The 16,961-nt window shown below is 39.7% G+C and overlaps 1 protein-coding gene across 1 annotated transcript in view; it reads right to left on the bottom strand.

Annotated features, from left to right (window-relative positions):
- Positions 1 to 12,746, bottom strand: part of LOC106066570 (uncharacterized) — a 69,660-nt gene extending 56,914 nt beyond the window's left edge. The window contains exon 1 of the mRNA XM_056038890.1: positions 12,558 to 12,746. The gene's annotated coding sequence lies outside the window, so the exon portion shown is untranslated. The remainder of the gene's footprint in view (positions 1 to 12,557) is intronic.
- Positions 12,747 to 16,961: the final 4,215 nt, after the last annotated feature.

Here is a 16,961-nt window from a genome sequence, read left to right as displayed (position 1 = left end):
TGTTAAAACTGGTTTACAGGGTGGATCTTTGAGTGAATCACACTGTTAAAACTGGTTTAGAGGGTGGATCTTTGAGCGAATCACATTGTTAAAACTGGTTTACAGGGTGGATCTTTGAGCGAATCACATTGTTAAAACTGGTTTACAGGGTGGATCTTTGAGTGAATCACATTGTTAAAACTGGTTTACAGGGTGGATCTTTGAGCGAATCACATTGTTAAAACTGGTTTACAGGGTGGATCTTTGAGCGAATCACATTGTTAAAACTGGTTTACAGGGTGGAACTTTGAGTGAATCACATTGTTAAAACTGGTTTACAGGGTGGATCTTTGAGCGAATCACATTGTTAAAACTGGTTTACAGGGTGGATCTTTGAGTGAATCACATTGTTAAAACTGGTTTACAGGGTGGAACTTTGAGTGAATCACATTGTTAAAACTGGTTTACAGGGTGGATCTTTGAGCGAATCACATTGTTAAAACTGGTTTACAGGGTGGAACTTTGAGTGAATCACATTGTTAAAACTGGTTTACAGAAATACAAAGAAGTGACATATCTCCTTAATAGAAATACCAAGAAGTGATAGATCTCCTCAATAGAAATACAAAGAAGTGATAGATCTCCTCAATAGAAATACAAAGAAGTGATAGATCTCCTCAATAGAAATACCAAGAAGTGATAGATCTCCTCAATAGAAATACAAAGAAGTGATAGATCTCCTCAATAGAAATACCAAGAAGTGATAGATCTCCTCAATAGAAATACCAAGAAGTGATAGATCTCCTCTTTAGAAATACCAAGAAGTGATAGATCTCCTCTTTAGAAATACCAAGAAGTGATAGATCTCCTCAATAGAAATACCAAGAAGTGATAGATCTCAATAGTAATACAGTGATAGATCTCCTCAATAGAAGTACAAAAAAAGAGATAGATCTCTTCAAAAGAAGTACAAAGATACTCCTCAATAGCAGTAAATGGAAAGGATCGATCTCTTCAAAAGAGGTACATAAAGTGATAGATCCCAATAACAGTACATAGAAGTAGGATTGAAGTGATATATCTTCTAATTAGCAGAAAATGTAAATGATAGATCTCAATAGTAGTACTTAGAAGGGATAGATCTCTTCAAGTGGATAAACACTAACTAGAAAAAAGCAAAATATTAACAAATACTTTAAATGAAAACAACGCTTATATAAAGGAAATAAATGCACATTTACAACCACATATCTCAATACTTTAAGATTTCATTCCTTTTTTTTTTATAAATAAAACAAAATTATTCAATTATCACTATTTAAGTAATTAATTGGTTACGTTTCTTTATAGATTCATGTGTTGTTAAGGACAGCGAATAATTGTCGCAAAGTTTCAACTTGATCCAAGAATAAGAAGTGAACACAATTTGTACCAGACAGACAGAAGGAGTTCATAGAAGTGTTGTAAACAAGAGTTAAGAAGAACACCAGAATGTCACATTTTTAAGCTCACCATTAATAAACGTATGCAAATAGGTATTGATATCTAAATTTAGCATTTGTTGTGAGCAGGTGTTACGTGGTGCTAATGTCTCACCAATTAGAGTACGTCACTTCATACCAAACTTACAAAATGTGTCACTGTCTCGTGACCGGATAGAAGTAAGTTTAAATCTACAAGCTACATTGGAGTAAATAACTTCAAAGGAACGATATCTCCGAGATTAAAACCATAATAAAGAACAAACACTTACACCAGTTGTAAACACACACATACAGTCACACCTACACACTTGTAGACGTCAATGGGTTAAGTTCATTGATAAGAGTTGATTCCACTATTTGCTATTGCTGTCACTATCTGACAGTATTATCTGGGTTTATTTGGGTATCTTGGGGGAGCGGCTGCTATTGTTGTCTTTAATTGACCTTAGTTTCCTTGTCTCTATTCTTTCTTTCTTTTTCCTTTACGTCCATTTTCATTTCTTCTCTTTCCTTCTTTCTTTCTTTCCTTCTTTCCTTCTCATCCCTAACTTGTCAGATGTTTTCTACACCAGCCGAGTGCGACGTTGTTCTTTTTTTATTATTTTGTGTGTGCCTGGAGGCCATCTCTCCTCGGACACTTACGTCACGGGCTGTGGGCCCGCCAACACTGTGTCTAGTCCATTAGGCCACTACAGCGTCGTTATACATTGTGGACAGATGTTTCCAGGGGGCGGTCTAGCACAGCGTGACTGGCTGGATAGGGCCCGCGGGTCGTAATGTGAGCACGCAGTTCAAGACTAAAGTTACTTCCCCACTTGTCTCACCTTTCCTAGCGGCAAAGTTGTTGTTTCTGAACACAGCATTCAAAGGAAATATGTCCACTTCCAAACTGACCTCATGCAGACAAACACACGTTCAACCACAAACACAATCCAAAACACAAACACACACACATACATACATATATATATATATATACACACACACAAAGTCACGTGTAGAACATCACATTTATTGTGAAACAAAAGCGAAAAAAAACAACTCCAATGAAATGTTTAATGACATGAGCAACGTTGGTTTCCCACTCTTCTACTTTAGAGACATCGTTCCCTTGGGAGCTAGCACTGATCGGTCAAGGCAAGTTTCAAGTTGGAATGTACATCTAGAGCTGTCCACGTACACGTGCTGGGCCAGGCTGTGGTAAATAGCTATAAAGTTAATTCCGACATATCGATGCCGTCCGTAAAACTTTTTTTCAAAATTAGAATGGCCATGAAGTAATTCTGAAATATCGATACCTTACAAAACGCTTTAAAGTAAAATGAAAAGTGACATGAACTATTTGTGTACGTATTGATACCGCCCATAAAAGAATGACAATAGTCCTGGTGTAATTTAGACATATTGTTACCTCTCGTTACTTATGTTTTCAAAATGAGAATAGCCATGAAGTGATTTTGAAATATCGATACCATACATAAAGCTTTAAAAAATGAGACTAGCCCTGAAGTAATTTAGACATATCGATGCCGTCTACAAAACTTTTTTAATGCTCATTTGAAAATAAAATCTAATTTGGCTGAATTGAATCTTCAATTGGAAATTGCCTTGATGTTTTTACCTGATTTGAAGGAACAGATTCCTGGCACAGATGTCCTGGACTAATTGTATTTGTCAATCTCATCTTCATTTTTAAAAGGAATGTTTGTGTGACGTCACAAATGAGCAGCAGATGAAGGAGAATATTCAGTCAAGGTTAGCCATAAAAGTAACACGAAGTGCCGCCTCTGTTAACACAAAGATTCCTATTTGATTTTGGATGTGAGGAGAAGAGTCGCTTCGCTTGGGTTATTGCTATAAGGTTAGCGCATGGTATCATCCTACCACAGCCCACATAACACTCCCCCCCCCCTCGAGAAAAAAACAACGTTCCAACCAAATATCTTTCCCTTTTCTCCCCCACCGGTTTGATATCTAGCACCCCCCCCCCCAATCGCCTCAATGAATGTTTGGTCAAAACATGAAGCAACTGTATTGCTAAGTAAATAGATCTACAAAGAAATCAATCAACGAAAAGAGGCAGGTAATGCTACATGTACTTTATGCTAGAAAGAAACATCGAAAATAAAGGCACGGACACTAGTAACATTTAAAAACATTTTTTTGTGTGCTAAATTATAACTTTAAAACTTTTAATTTGAAAGGTCAAATAATTTTTGGGACTATTTGACGAGTTGTTTTTAGAGGTACCCTTTAGGAAAATTCCCTAATGGGTTTCTGTTGTCCGTCTGTCCGTCCGACATGTTGAGATCTCAAAAACTAGAAAAGCCATTGGAAATCCATGTTTACCATATTTTAACGCCTGCAAAGTTTAGATGAAAAGGTTACTTCTTGTCTTCTAAAGTTTAGTTTTAAAACTAATTAATAAAAACAATAAATAGAAGTAAAAGAAATCATATCAGAAAAATTAAATAATTATGTAATGTCATTTGTCAAAATAATATATATATATATATATTGCTTTTTTTGTAAAAAACAAAAATAGGTGCCGGTATTCAGTGATGAATTGCCTAACTTTTAACTACCAGTTTGCACCTCGTTTCAAGCTAAATCACAACTGCAAAGATACTAAATGTCTCAAACAATTTTATTTTATAATGAACCCACTTAATTTGTTTTATTACTTTATTAAGCAGTAACACATTTTATATTCTAATTCTTATTGCGCGCAATTTAAAAAAAATCAATTTTAACAAATCTATACTATAAAGTAGAATGTAAGGTGTATGTATGTTTCTAATAGAAATTAAGACCATATAACCAATCGTAATAAGACTTGGCATAAATGTTCCTTGGGTACTAACTTAGACCGTAGTGTATGTATTGTAGCCCTAAAACAAACTTAAGACCCTCAAAAAAACTATATGAAAGCATTATAACTTCATCGATCGAGGCTATGTTTACCATATTTACATGAAAAGATTGAAAGGATCTAGATCTAGATCTAATTTTACAAACTACACTTTGCGCAGATAGTTTTTTACTTTGACACATGAAAATACAAAATATAGTCTATTGATTTCATTATTTAGTAAAATTACCTTCAAATTTGTGTTTCAAAAGCATTTTTACATAAATTCGTTCGCGAATTTAGAATTCCTCACGAACATTCTTTCATTAGACATTACGCGAACTGTTACACATCTCTCTATTCCTAGGTCTAAAACTCTATTTCAACTCTAAGATGATAGAACTTCTCTTCGCAAAGATTTTAATCAAATTAACATTAAAATTTGTTTTTCTAAAGCATTTTTACGTAACATAGGTCTACATTCGTTCGCCAATGTTTTGAATTCAGGTCAATTAGCTATTTTTAGCTCCATTTATAATATTTTTTTATTCATGAATTCATGCATTCACTTTACTAATAACATTATTATTTTCATAATTGTTTCTAATGTTAATGTTAATGTTTCAGTGACTATGTCAGCAATACGCAAGTTCAGACCCGCCGGCAGCGGGTAATATCTGTCTAGTTAATAATATATTAAGTTAATAATAAACGTTAAAATACAAGAAAAGTAATAATTTTTGTCCTCACATTGAAAAAAAAAAAAGAACACAAACCTTATGTACATATCTTCACAATAAAAAAAAGAGAGATTTAATAAATACTGCTTCCTAGTATATTGCTACATTACTTCAGGCTCTTCAAGTTTATAGGGACGGTACCCACTTTGAGGATTTGAAGTCTAGAAAATGGGCTCGGCAGCAAAGTGATTTACAACTTGTATACAATGTGCCATTCAATAAAATATCTAAAGGCTAATGATAACATTCACACATGCAAACACACAAACGCGTTGGCTTTCTGTGGCAGAGTGTAAGTACTAGCTAGACTGAGTGACCTACCTGCAGACCTCGGAATTAGAATAATAGGGCAAGTGTCAAGATCTTTGAAAGGTTGGACTGCTAGCCTCTGGAGACTCACGACCGAATTCTCGGTGGCCAGGTAATGTATGTACTTTTCAGTGATCTTAATTAGAGGCTCTACAGACAACTAGAAGCAACAAAAAACGTCCGGAGGTTTTCTTGAGACTTCTCTCCTTGAGGCAGGTATGAGGCCGATTTAATAGACTCATGGTGAGAACCGTCAGGCAGGAATGAGACCGAGTTTCTGCACTCAGGCAGGAATGAGGTCGAGCTACTGCACTCAGGCAGGAATGAGGCCGAGTTACTACACTCAGGCTGAGAACCGTCAGGCAGGAATGAGGCCGAATTACTGTACTCAGGCTGAGAACCGTCAGGAAGGAATGAGGCCGAGTTACTACACTCAGGTGAGAACCGTCAGGCAGGAATGAGGCCGAGTTACTGTACTCAGGCTGAGAACCATCAGGAAGGAATGAGGCCGAGTTAATACACTCAGGTGAGAACCGTCAGACAGGAATGAGGCCGAGTTACTACACTCAGGTGAGAACCATCAGGAAGGAATGAGGCCGAGTTAATACACTCAGGTGAGAACCGTCAGGCAGGAATGAGGCCGAGTTACTGTACTCAGGCTGAGAACCGTCAGGGAGGCAGATATGAAACCGATATATGAGACATGGTTAGAATCGTCAGGCAGGAATGAGGCCGAGTTACTGCACTCAGACTGAGAACCGTCAGGCAGGAATGACGCCGAGTTACTGCACTCAGGCTGAGAACAGTCAGGCAGGAATTAGGCCGAGTTACTGCACTCAGGCTGAGAACCGTCAGGCAGGAATGAGGCCAAGTTACTCCACTCAGGCAGGAATGAGGCCGAGTTACTGTACTTAGACTGAGTACCGTCAGGGAGGCAGATATGAAACCGATATATGAGACATGGTTAGAACCGTCAGGCAGGAATGAGGCCGAGTTACTGTACTCAGGCTGAGAACCGTCAGGCAGGAATGAGGCCGAATTACTGCACTCAGGCTGAGAACCGTCAGGCAGGAATGAGGCCGAGTTACTGCACTCAGGCAGGAATGAGGCCGAGTTACTGTTCTCAGGCTGAGAACCGTCAGGGAGGCAGATATAAAACCGATATATGAGACATGGTTAGAACCGTCAGGCAGGAATGAGGCCGAATTACTGCACTCAGGCTGAGAACCGTCAGGAAGGAATGAGGCCAAGTTACTGCACTCAGGCTGAGAAAAGTCAGGCAGGAATAAGGCCGAATTACTGTACTCAGGCTGAGAACCGTCAGGCAGGAAAGAGGCCGAATTACTGTACTCAGACTGAGAACCGTCAGGCAGGAATGACGCCGAGTTACTGCACTCAGGTTGAGAACCGTCAGGCAGGAATGACGCCGAGTTACTGCACTCAGACTGAGAACAGTCAGGCAGGAATGAGGCCGAGTTACTGCACTCAGGCTGAGAACCGTCAGGCAGGAATGAGGCCGAGTTACTGCACTCAGGCTGTGAACCGTCAGGCAGGAATGAGGCCGAATTACTGTAATCAGGCTGTGAACCGTCAGACAGGAATGAGGCCGAATTACTGTACTCAGGCTGAGAACCGTCAGGCAGGAATGAGGCCGAGTTACTGCACTCAGGCTGAGAACCGTCAGGCAGGAATGAGGCCGAATTACTGTACACAGGCTGAGAACCGTCAGGCAGGAATGAGGCCGAATTACTGTACTCAGACTGAGAACCGTCAGGCAGGAATGACGCCGAGTTACTGCACTCAGACTGAGAACCGTCAGGCAGGAATGAGGCCGAGTTACTGCACTCAGGCTGTGAACCGTCAGGCAGGAATGAGGCCGAGTTACTGTACTCAGGCTGAGAACCATCAGGAAGGAATGAGGCCGAGTTAATACACTCAGGTGAGAACCGTCAGGCAGGAATGAGGCCGAGTTACTACACTCAGGTGAGAACCGTCAGGCAGGAATGAGGCCGAGTTACTGTACTCAGGCTGAGAACCGTCAGGGAGGCAGATATGAAACCGATATATGAGACATGGTTAGAATCGTCAGGCAGGAATGAGGCCGAGTTACTGCACTCAGACTGAGAACCGTCAGGCAGGAATGACGCCGAGTTACTGCACTCAGGCTGAGAACAGTCAGGCAGGAATGAGGCCGAGTTACTGCACTCAGGCTGAGAACCGTCAGGCAGGAATGAGGCCAAGTTACTCCACTCAGGCAGGAATGGGGCCGAGTTACTGTACTTAGGCTGAGTACCGTCAGGGAGGCAGATATGAAACCGATATATGATACATGGTTAGAACCGTCAGGCAGGAATGAGGCCGAGTTACTGTACTCAGGCTGAGAACCGTCAGGCAGGAATGAGGCCGAATTACTGCACTCAGGCTGAGAACCGTCAGGCAGGAATGAGGCAGAGTTACTGCACTCAGGCAGGAATGAGGCCGAGTTACTGTTCTCAGGCTGAGAACCCTCAGGGAGGCAGATATAAAACCGATATATGAGACATGGTTAGAACCGTCAGGCAGGAATGAGGCCGAATTACTGCACTCAGGCTGAGAACCGTCAGGAAGGAATGAGGCCAAGTTACTGCACTCAGGCTGAGAAAAGTCAGGCAGGAATGAGGCCGAATTACTGTACTCAGGCTGAGAACCGTCAGGCAGGAAAGAGGCCGAATTACTGTACTCAGACTGAGAACCGTCAGGCAGGAATGACGCCGAGTTACTGCACTCAGGTTGAGAACCGTCAGGCAGGAATGACGCCGAGTTACTGCACTCAGGCTGAGAACAGTCAGGCAGGAATGAGGCCGAGTTACTGCACTCAGGCTGAGAACCGTCAGGCAGGAATGAGGCCGAGTTACTGCACTCAGGCTGTGAACCGTCAGGCAGGAATGAGGCCGAATTACTGTAATCAGGCTGTGAACCGTCAGGCAGGAATGAGGCCGAATTACTGTACTCAGGCTGAGAACCGTCAGGCAGGAATGAGGCCGAGTTACTGCACTCAGGCTGAGAACCGTCAGGCAGGAATGAGGCCGAATTACTGTACACAGGCTGAGAACCGTCAGGCAGGAATGAGGCCGAATTACTGTACTCAGACTGAGAACCGTCAGGCAGGAATGACGCCGAGTTACTGCACTCAGACTGAGAACCGTCAGGCAGGAATGAGGCCGAGTTACTGTACTCAGGCTGAGAACCGTCAGGCAGGAATGAGGCCGAGTTACTGTACTCAGGCTTAGAACCGTCAGGGAGGCAGATATGAAACCGATATATGAGACATGGTTAGAATCGTCAGGCAGGAATGAGGCCGAATTACTGCACTCAGGCTGAGAACCGTCAGGAAGGAATGAGGCCGAGTTACTGCACTCAGACTGAGAAAAGTCAGGCAGGAATGAGGCCGAATTACTGTACTCAGGCTGAGAACCGTCAGGCAGGAATGAGGCCGAATTACTGTACTCAGACTGAGAACCGTCAGGCAGGAATGACGCCGAGTTACTGCACTCAGGCTGAGAACCGTCTGGCAGGAATGACGCCGAGTTACTGCACTCAGGCTGAGAACCGTCAGGCAGGAATGAGGCCGAGTTACTGCACTCAGGCTGAGAACCGTCAGGCAGGAATGAGGCCGAGTTACTGCACTCAGGCTGTGAACCGTCAGGCAGGAATGAGGCCGAATTACTGTACTCAGGCTGTGAACCGTCAGACAGGAATGAGGCCGAATTACTGTACTCAGGCTGTGAACCGTCAGGCAGGAATGAGGCCGAATTACTGTACTCAGGCTGAGAACCGTCAGGCAGGAATGAGGCCGAGTTACTGAACTCAGGCTGAGAACCGTCAGGCAGGAATGAGGCCGATTTACTGTACTCAGGCTGTGAACCGTCAGGCAGGAATGAGGCCGAATTACTGTACTCAGGCTGTGAACCGTCAGGCAGGAATGAGGCCGAGTTACTGCACTCAGGCTGAGAACAGTCAGGCAGGAATGAGGCCGAATTACTGTACTCAGGCTGAGAACCGTCAGGCAGGAATGAGGCCGAGTTACTGTACTCAGGCTGAGAACCGTCAGGCAGGAATGAGGCCGAACTACTGTACTCAGGCTGAGAACCGTCAGGCAGGAATGAGGCCGAGTTACTGCACTCAGGCTGAGAACCGTCAGGCAGGAATGAGGCCGAGTTACTGCACTCAGGCAGGAATGAGGCAGAGTTACTGTACCCAGGCTGAGAACCGTTAGGGAGGCAGATATGAAACCGATATATGAGACATGGTTAGAACCGTCAGGCAGGAATGATGCCGAGTTACTGTACTCAGGCTGAGAACAGTAAGGCAGGCAAATATAAAACCGATTTAATAAACATGGTGAAAACCGTTATGAAGGAATGAGGCCGAGCTACTGCACTCAGGCTGAGAACCGTCAGGCAGGAATGAGGCACTCAATAGCTTGAAAGAAAGGAGCCGCAAACTCAAAACACAAGAACCTTTAATTTTAAGGTGACTACTGAAATACTCAACCAACACGATCACGGCTGATACTGATACATATAGAAGTACAGAGATACACAAAGAAGTACAGAGATACATATAGAAGTACAGAGATACATATAGAAGTACAGAGATACACAAAGAAGTACAGAGATACACAAAGAAGTAAAGAGATACACAAAGAAGTACAGAGATACACAAAGAAGTACAGAGATACATATAGAAGTACAGAGATACACAAAGAAGTACAGAGATACACAAAGAAGTACAGAGATACACAAAGAAGTACAGAGATACACAAAGAAGTACAGAGATACATATAGAAGTACAGAGATACATATAGAAGTACAGAGATACATATAGAAGTACAGAGATACATATAGAAGTACAGAGATACACATAGAAGTACAGAGATGCATATAGAAGTACAGAGATACACAAAGAGGTACAGAGATACATATAGAAGTACAGAGATACACAAAGAAGTACAGAGATACATATAGAAGTACAGAGATACACAAAGAAGTACAGAGATACATATAGAAGTACAGAGATTCACAAAGAAGTACAGAGATACATATAGAAGTACAGAGATACACAAAGAAGTACAGAGATACATATAGAAGTACAGAGATACATATAGAAGTACAGAGATACACAAAGAAGTACAAAGATAAATAAAGAAGTACAGAGATACACAAAGAAGTACAGAGATACATATAGAAGTACAGAGATACATATAAAAGTACAGAGATATACAAAGAAGTACAGAGATACATATAGAAGTACAGAGATACATATAGACGTACAAAGATACACAAAGAAGTACAGAGATACATATAGAAGTACAGAGATATACAAAGAAGTACAGAGATACATATAGAAGTACAGAGATACATATAGAAGTACAGAGATACATATAGAAGTACAGCGATTCATTCTGTTATATAATACTTTATTTATCTCTCGGTATCTGTACCGCACTAATCCTATCAAATAGAACTAAACATTGTCATTTGAAGATAACAAAGATATTATTATTCTGACCTTTCAGTTCTCTCGTAACTTGTTGGTGCCAAAAAAAAAAAAAAGAATGCTTTCGAAATAAAATGTCTAAGAATGATATAAACAAATTTTTAATTTAGATCTTTCTTTTTTTTATTTCCAATCCCTACTTTTAGCTCCCACTTTATCAAACATGGTCAGAACCAAAGTCTCAAGGCGTCAAAGCCAATCCACAAGTCGTAGGAGTAAAACCAGGAGCAGGAAAACATTGCATCATTTATTTCCAGCTGAAATGGTAGTCTGGTTGGTTAGCTAGGCTGTTGGTAACGTGCCTAGTACTGTCCAATATTTACAATCTTATATCAACTCACGCTGTCTGTCTGTCGGCATGGTAAAAGGTTTTCACACGTTATTTCTCCCACGCCCAAATCTCGGATTAAACGGAAATTTTTCATATTATTTATTTTACCTGACAACACAAAAATCGATAAAAACATTTACCAATTAGATAATTAAATATTGGTAATTAATAATTGTTGTTTGAGATCTTGAACAAGGGAAAAAATCGTACTTGACAGATCCGGTGGTTTAAAGTGAATTAGTCCCCCTCAGGACTCTAGAGCCTTAAGTGAACATTTTTTTTATACATTTAAAAAAACGATCATGTCAACATTCACCAAGATACCCCCTTCTTCCCTCCACCTTTCACAACTGATCCTGATAACTGATAGGATCATTGAGAAAGCTAAAAGCTAAAGAAAAACGATTGGTAAAAGTATTTGCAATTGCACAGATTTATTATAAGTAAACTATATGTGTTCATAATTACATATCTGATCGAAACTAATTGATACAATTACACTTAACATAAGCTTTGTTTGTTTTTTTAAAGTTTTTTTTTTAAATGTTTTTCTGCTTATGAAAAGAAAGCTTGAAATTCCCTGACAACAAATTTTATTGAAATTAAAAAAAATGATTTCCTTTGTTTATATTTTGATTTTGTATATATCTGCTCCCAGAAGTACAGTCTAGGCTATCAACACTACATCAGATGTAAGGGTAGCAGTGTAGAGCATGCCGTAGGATATCTTGGACGAAAACTCTTAGCGACAGGTCCAACAGATATCGAGTGGAGTCGTGTAATATCATTCAATGAACTGTCACTAGAGAAACTCGATTGTTCGAAGCTGGAAAGACTCCTTGCACTAAAGTAGCCTGCTACAAGAAGTAACTAGAAAGAGAAATGATAGACTAGCACCAGCTTCGTAAAGTTGGAATTGATGGAACAATTCTTTTCACATGATGTGTTCTTCAATTAGGAAGACTTCTAGGTGTGCAATTTTATGTTGTGTCATTGTCTACTCATAAAACTGAATTCACAACTATTTCCTCTTTCAGAAATCCAGTTTATGTTTTTTTACTTGTAGCCAACATTATATTTTAACACACTGATTATTTTTTGTTTGTTTGTTTTTTACAAAAAGGTCTAGTTCCTAACATAAGTCTTGTGTTATCGTGTGACTATACCATTAGAACATAGATCCAGTAGTTCTAATTCCAGTAGTTCTATATTATTTCAAGAGACCATAACCCACATCCGCGTGTCACAGATAAGAAAAACTTGTACCGAAACCTCTGATGAGGTAAACAAGAAACTATTTGAAAATTGTGTAAAAAAAAGTTTACCTTAGTTTGCAATCAATGTTCAGGGTGGTTGTCAAATATCCTAAGCAACCCTTCTCTCTAGTTCCTCTCCCTCTCTTTCTCTAGACTGGTTGTAATCTACAGCTAGTTCTAAACACTTTTTAAAGTCAGGACGACACCCACACCGTGAGACCGGGGCGTTTTCATGGGCAGACCACGTGACTCAGCCCCCGCTACCTTTGGCGCAGATTGATCATTTATTGGAATTATTCTACAACTTGAGAGAGAGAGAGAGGAGGGGGAGAGGGAGGGAGAGAGAGGGAGAGAGAGAGAGGGAGTGCCTCTGTGTGAAACGTATGTAGGCCTACTTTATTATGAACAAACTTGCGGAATATTTTTAGGGGTTTGTTTTAGACCACAACCCTGTTTGAGTCTCTACAAGTCTTTAATTTGTCAAGGCTATTTTTTGGTCAATATTCCCATCAACCCCCCCCCCCCACCATCTAGGCTTTAAAAAATGTAACAATCTTTTATTCGCGACTCAAACCAAGAAGTCGTCAGATTCGTTTGATAAAGCCGTTTATATGTTGTTCTTTTAAAAACATCCACACAATCTTTACAAATAAAATATGTTGGCTTAATATCCACACAATAAAAAAAGTAAAATGAATACACTCTTCTTGTTAGATTCTAAGATTCTACATTCAGAGTCCATTTCATAAACGCACAAATTTTAAAGCGTCATTGACCAATCCGTCAGAGAAAATGTGAGGGCCTTAGCGTAGTTTTTCTTTGGAGAGGGGGGGGGGTCTACGCTTTATGCCGACTTCTTGGCGGGCCGGATTGAACCACGTCGCGGGCCGGATATGGCCCCCGGCCGTATTTTGGGCATAACTGATCTAGATGGTGGATGTCTAGCTGGTATTTCTAGTTGGTGACCATGTGCTTGGCAAGCTGGTGATTATCTAGTTAGCGTAGGTCTAGCTGGTGTATGTCTAGCTATTCTATGTCTAGCTATTGTATGTCTGGCTGCTCATCTAGCTGGTGTATGTCTAGCTGGCACATGTCTAGCTGGTGTATGTCTAGCTGTTAATCCTCTAGCCGGTGTGTCTAGATCTAGCTTCTGTTGTCCTATGAAGACGGATAAGAACATTCTGCAGTCCACACAACTTTCACCTGATGTGCCTGGGAGTTTCAAAAGCAACGGATTCAATGAAACAAAGACAATAACGAGGGAATCCATATGAAGATAGAATGGTTTTATCCAGGATAGAAATGAAAGATTGGTTTTACACGAAATAAATTGTGTCTATTACCAGAGGTAAGAAAATGACTTCCATGAATGGCGCCTGTGTCTTACTTTAAGTTGTTTCACATGTACCCTATGGCAAGTGCACAAAAGTGAATGGAACTAGTCACTAGAAAACAATGTTACGGTAATTAAATGCATCCGCTATCTCTCCTGCAGCTTTAGAAATCAACAAAACACGTCAGTAGCTACTCTAAATTTGTAGTGCCTTTCAAAAGACGTAAATATGCAACATACGTTTAAAGTTTAAACAAGATAACAAAGAGAGTTTGTGCTTTCATTCAAACTAAAAGTCAGACCCTATGGGTCCATTTTTTAGAAAGCAAAGCAGGTCAAAACGCAGGTTTCGATATTTTAGCTAGAAATTAAACACGTTTATGGGGTGCAGTGGCTAAGTGGTTAAGCGCTTGGCTTTCGAACCTGGGGTCATAGGTTTAAATCTCGTTGAAGACTGTAAATGGGTATCTCACTTTATTTGGGGAAAGTAAAGTCGGTTGGTCGTTGTGCTGGTCACATGACACTTTGCTCGTTAACAATTGGCCAAAGAAACAGATGATCTTAACATCATCCGCCCTATAGACCGTAAGGTCTGAAAGGGGAACTTTTTTTAACATGGTTAATTACGCTTTTACTTTGTTTTTCTTTTTCACAGATTTATTTGTGACCTTTTATAAAATAATCTTATATATATATATATATATATATATATATATATATATATATATATATATATATATATATATATATATATATATATATAAGTCTCTTCATGGCTCAACAGTTTGGACACTAAGAAGTAAAGGCAAGATCACTCTTTTATTTCTGCAAGTCGGACTAAAGGTACCAGAACAAAACAAAAGTGTGTGTGTGTGTGTGTGTGGGGGGGAAACAAGTAGTATAAATAGCAGGGCCGACTTAACCATTGTGACCAAGAAGCCATGAAGAGATAACTCTTTTATTTATTTCTACCCCACTTAACTTTAGCGGCGAAAAAAAAAAAGAGGGGGGAGGGGAGGGGGGAGAACAAGTAATCTACTCTGTATTCACTCGACAATAAAAAACTTGGCCGGATTCAACCGTTGTGGGGCCCAATGCGAAACGGATTTCGCGGGGCCAAGTTTGGGTAGGGATACGGATAATACGTGAAAATTAAGAGTTTGTATTAGAAAATATATTCGTCTTTGCATTTTATTCATTCTTTACTACGTACAGAATTACTACACGAGCCTTGCGTTTAGCGAAGTCATACAGTATATCATAAAAATTATATTTCCTACATAGATCACACTCAATAGCAAGAATTACCAAATGTTTCAATCTATCTACGAGAAATTGTTGACCTCAAGTAATTCTTCATTAGTTTGAGGCGCGAGAAGCTTCTTTCACTAGATTCCATAATTACGGGTATTGCATAATGCCTTTTTTTTATAGTGCGTAACACTGGCGTTTTCCATATTGAATGACACCCCAAATGACAATTTTTGTCTATATATTTCAGGAGATTGTAATTAAAAGAGAGTTATTAAAAGATTTTAATAATTTCCGGAGATTTCCAGGACTTTTTCGTATATTTTGCAATTTCAGGAGAATTCCTGGACCTCCTGTTAAATCAACAGGAGGCCGCAGGAAATCTGTTATAAAATATAAAATGGTTTAATTTAATAATTTACACCTAGAATTATCGCGGATCCTATGAAAGTGCGAGCCCACTGCGGTCGCATAGATTGCATTGACCTAAAGCCGGCCCTGCAAAATAGCGGCGCATGCTAAGCTGTGAGTCGACTAGTCTATATATATAATTCTCTTCATGGCTCAACAGTCTGGATACCAAGACGTAATGGAAAGATCACTCTTTTATTTCTGCAAGTCGGACTAGAGTTACCACACGTTACTTTAGCGGCGAAAATAAAGAGGGGGGTGGGAAGAACAAGTAGTATTCACCCGTCACTAAATAGGAGGGCCGGATTAAACCATTGTGGGACCCTATGCGAAACGGATTTCGCGGGGCCAAGTTTGAGTAGGGATATGGATTATAAGTGAAATGAAGAGTTTGTATTAGAAAATAAATTTGTCTTTGTATTTTATTCATTCTTTACTACGTACATAATTACTTTACGAGGCTTACGAGTAGCGAAGTCCAAAAACATATCATAGCGGTACATGCTACGGCGTTGGTCGACTAGTTCTTAATATAAAGGTGCTTTAAGAATAAGAACAAGTTAGTCCGTCTTGCAAAAAAATTGAAGATTTGTTAAACATTCGATTTCACAATTTTTTTTTGCTTGTTAAACTATATGCACCAACTACTTTTGAAAGCGATCCTTTTTGTTGTGAAACTTAAATATTTCACAGAGATACACCATTTTTACAAGACAGTCTTTAGCGTAAATACTATGGATAGTGTCACGACTTATTTTGAAGAGTAGTAATGTCTTCCTAAATTACAAGACAGTCTTTAGAGTAAATACTATGGATAGTGTCACGACTTATTTTGAAGAGTAGTAATGTCTTCCTAAATTACAAGACAGTCTTTAGAGTAAATACTATGGATAGTGTCACGACTTATTTTGAAGAGTAGTAATGTCTTCCTAAATTACAAGACAGTCTTTAGAGTAAATACTATGGATAGTGTCACGACTTACTTTGAAGAGTAGTAATGTCTTCCTAAATTACAAGACAGTCTTTAGAGTAAATACTATGGATAGTGTCACGACTTATTTTGAAGAGTAGTAATGCCTTCCTAAATTACAAGACAGTCTTTAGAGTAAATACTATAGATAGTGTCACGAATTATTTTGAAGAGTAGTAATGCCTTCCTAAATTACAAGACAGTCTTTAGAGTAAATACTATGGATAGTGTCACGACTTACTTTGAAGAGTAGTAGTGTCTTCCTAAATTACAAGACAGTCTTTAGAGTAAATACTATAGATAGTGTCACGACTTATTTTGAAGAGTAGTAATGCCTTCCTAAATTACAAGACAGTCTTTAGAGTAAATACTATAGATAGTGTCACGACTTATTTTGAAGAGTAGTAATGCCTTCCTAAATTACAAGACAGTCTTTAGAGTAAATACTATGGATAGTGTCACGACTTATTTTGAAGAGTAGTAATGTCTTCCTAAATTACAAGACAGT

The sequence above is a fragment of the Biomphalaria glabrata genome, chromosome 1, assembly GCF_947242115.1.
Source record: "Biomphalaria glabrata chromosome 1, xgBioGlab47.1, whole genome shotgun sequence".
In the NCBI taxonomy this organism is placed as follows: Eukaryota; Metazoa; Mollusca; class Gastropoda; family Planorbidae; genus Biomphalaria; species Biomphalaria glabrata.
The sequence above is the reverse complement of the archived record's forward strand: the minus strand, read 5'-3'. Positions and strand labels throughout refer to the sequence as shown.